Genomic DNA, 2,491 nt, shown 5'->3' with positions numbered 1-2,491 from the left:
GTTCGCAATTGCTGAGCCTGGCTCCGGCCGTACCGAGGGGTGCAGGCAGCTAGTATTGGACTTTGGGAGGCTGTTGCAAGAGAGAGCGCCAGCGTTTGTGGGGCTGTGAATGGGGTTGCCTGGCTCCTTGAAGAGCAGCAAGAGCTTTTGGTCCTGGCACCTTTGGTGTGGGAGGAATCCCTGGACGTTCGCAATTGCTGAGCCGGGCTCCGGCTGTACCGAGCGCGCAGGCAGCTAGTATTGGACTTTGGGAGGCTGTCGCAAGAGAGAGCACCATCGTTTGTGGGGCTGTGAATGGGGTTGCCTGGCTCCTTGAAGAGCAACAAGAGCTTTTGGTCCTGGCCCCTTTGGTGTGGGAGGAATCCCTGGATGTTCGCAATTGCTGAGCCGGGCTCCGACTGTACTCAGCAGCGCAGGCAGCTAGTGTTGGACTTTGGGAGGCTGTCGCAAGAGAGAGCACCATCGTTTGTGGGGCTGTGAATGGGGTTGCCTGGCTCCTTGAAGAGCAGCAAGAGCTTTTGGTCCTGGCCCCTTTGGTGTGGGAGGAATCCCTGGACGTTCGCAATTGCTGAGCCGGGCTCCGGCTGTACTGAGTGGCACAGGCTTCTCGTGTTGGACTTTGGGAGGCTCTCGCAAGAGAGAGCGCCAGCGTTTGTGGGGCTGTGAATGGGGTTGCCTGGCTCCTTGAAGAGCAGCAAGAGCTTTTGGTCCTGGCCCCTTTGGTGTGGGAGGAATCCCTGGACGTTCGCAATTGCTGAGCCGGGCTCCGGCTGTACTGAGAGGCACAGGCTTCTAGTGTTGGACTTTGGGAGGCTGTCGCAAGAGAGAGCGCCATCGTTTGTGGGGCTGTGAATGGGGTTGCCGGGCTCCTTGAAGAGCAGCAAGAGCTTTTGGTCCTGGCCCCTTTGGTGTGGGAGGAATCCCTGGACGTTCGCAATTGCTGAGCCAGGCTCCGGCTGTACCGAGGGGTGCAGGCAGCTAGTATTGGACTTTGGGAGGCTGTCGCAAGAGAGAGCGCCATCGTTTGTGGGGCTGTGAATGGGGTTGCCTGGCACCTTGAAGAGCAGCAAGAGCTGTTGGTCCTGGCACCTTTGGTGTGGGAGGAATCCCTGGACGTTCGCAGTTGCTGAACCGGGCTCCGGCTGTACCGAGGGGTGCAGGCAGCTAGTATTGGACTTTGGGAGTCTCTCGAAAGAGAGAGCGCCATCGTTTGTGGGGCTGTGAATGGGGTTGCCTGGCTCCTTGAAGAGCAGCAAGAGCTTTTGGTCCTGGCCCCTTTGGTGTGGGAGGAATCCCTGGACGTTCACAATTGCTGAGCCGGGCTCCGGCTGTACTGAGTGGCACAGGCTTCTCGTGTTGGACTTTGGGAGGCTGTCGCAAGAGAGAGCGCCATCGTTTGTGGGGCTGTGAATGGGGTTGCCGGGCACCTTGAAGAGCAGCAAGAGCTTTTGGTCCTGGCCCCTTTGGTGTGGGAGGAATCCCTGGACGTTCGCAATTGCTGAGCCTGGCTCCGGCCGTACCGAGGGGTGCAGGCAGCTAGTATTGGACTTTGGGAGTCTCTCGAAAGAGAGAGCACCATCGTTTGTGGGGCTGTGAATGGGGTTGCCTGGCTCCTGGAAGAGCAGCAAGAGCTTTTGGTCCTGGCACCTTTGGTGTGGGAGGAATCCCTGGACGTTCGCAATTGCTGAACCGGGCTCCGGCTGTACCGAGCGCGTAGGCAGCTAGTATTGGACTTTGGGAGGCTGTTGCAAGAGAGAGCGCCAGCGTTTGTGGGGCTGTGAATGGGGTTGCCTGGCTCCTTGAAGAGCAGCAAGAGCTTTTGGTCCTGGCCCCTTTGGTGTGGGAGGAATCCCTGGACGTTCGCAATTGCTGAGCCAGGCTCCGGCCGTACCGAGGGGTGCAGGCAGCTAGTATTGGACTTTGGGAGGCTGTCGCAAGAGAGAGCGCCATCGTTTGTGGGGCTGTGAATGGGGTTGCCTGGCTCCTTGAAGAGCAGCAAGAGCTTTTGGTCCTGGCACCTTTGGTGTGGGAGGAATCCCTGGACGTTCGCAGTTGCTGAGCCGGGCTCCGGCTGTACCGAGGGGTGCAGGCAGCTAGTATTGGACTTTGGGAGGCTCTCGAAAGAGAGAGCGCCATCGTTTGTGGGGCTGTGAATGGGGTTGCCTGGCTCCTTGAAGAGCAGCAAGAGCTTTTGGTCCTGGCCCCTTTGGTGTGGGAGGAATCCCTGGACGTTCGCAATTGCTGAGCCGGGCTCCGGCTGTACCGAGGGGTGCAGGCAGCTAGTATTGGACTTTGGGAGGCTGTCGCAAGAGAGAGCACCATCGTTTGTGGGGCTGTGAATGGGGTTGCCTGGCTCCTTGAAGAGCAGCAAGAGCTTTTGGTCCTGGCCCCTTTGGTGTGGGAGGAATCCCTGGACGTTCGCAATTGCTGAGCCGGGCTCCGGCTGTACCGAGCGGCGCAGGCAGCTAGTATTGCACTTTGGGAGGCTGTC

Source organism: Platalea leucorodia, assembly GCF_965183815.1.
Source record: "Platalea leucorodia genome assembly, contig: HAP1_HAP1_SCAFFOLD_33, whole genome shotgun sequence".
In the NCBI taxonomy this organism is placed as follows: domain Eukaryota; kingdom Metazoa; phylum Chordata; class Aves; order Pelecaniformes; family Threskiornithidae; genus Platalea; species Platalea leucorodia.
The sequence above is the reverse complement of the archived record's forward strand: the minus strand, read 5'-3'. Positions refer to the sequence as shown.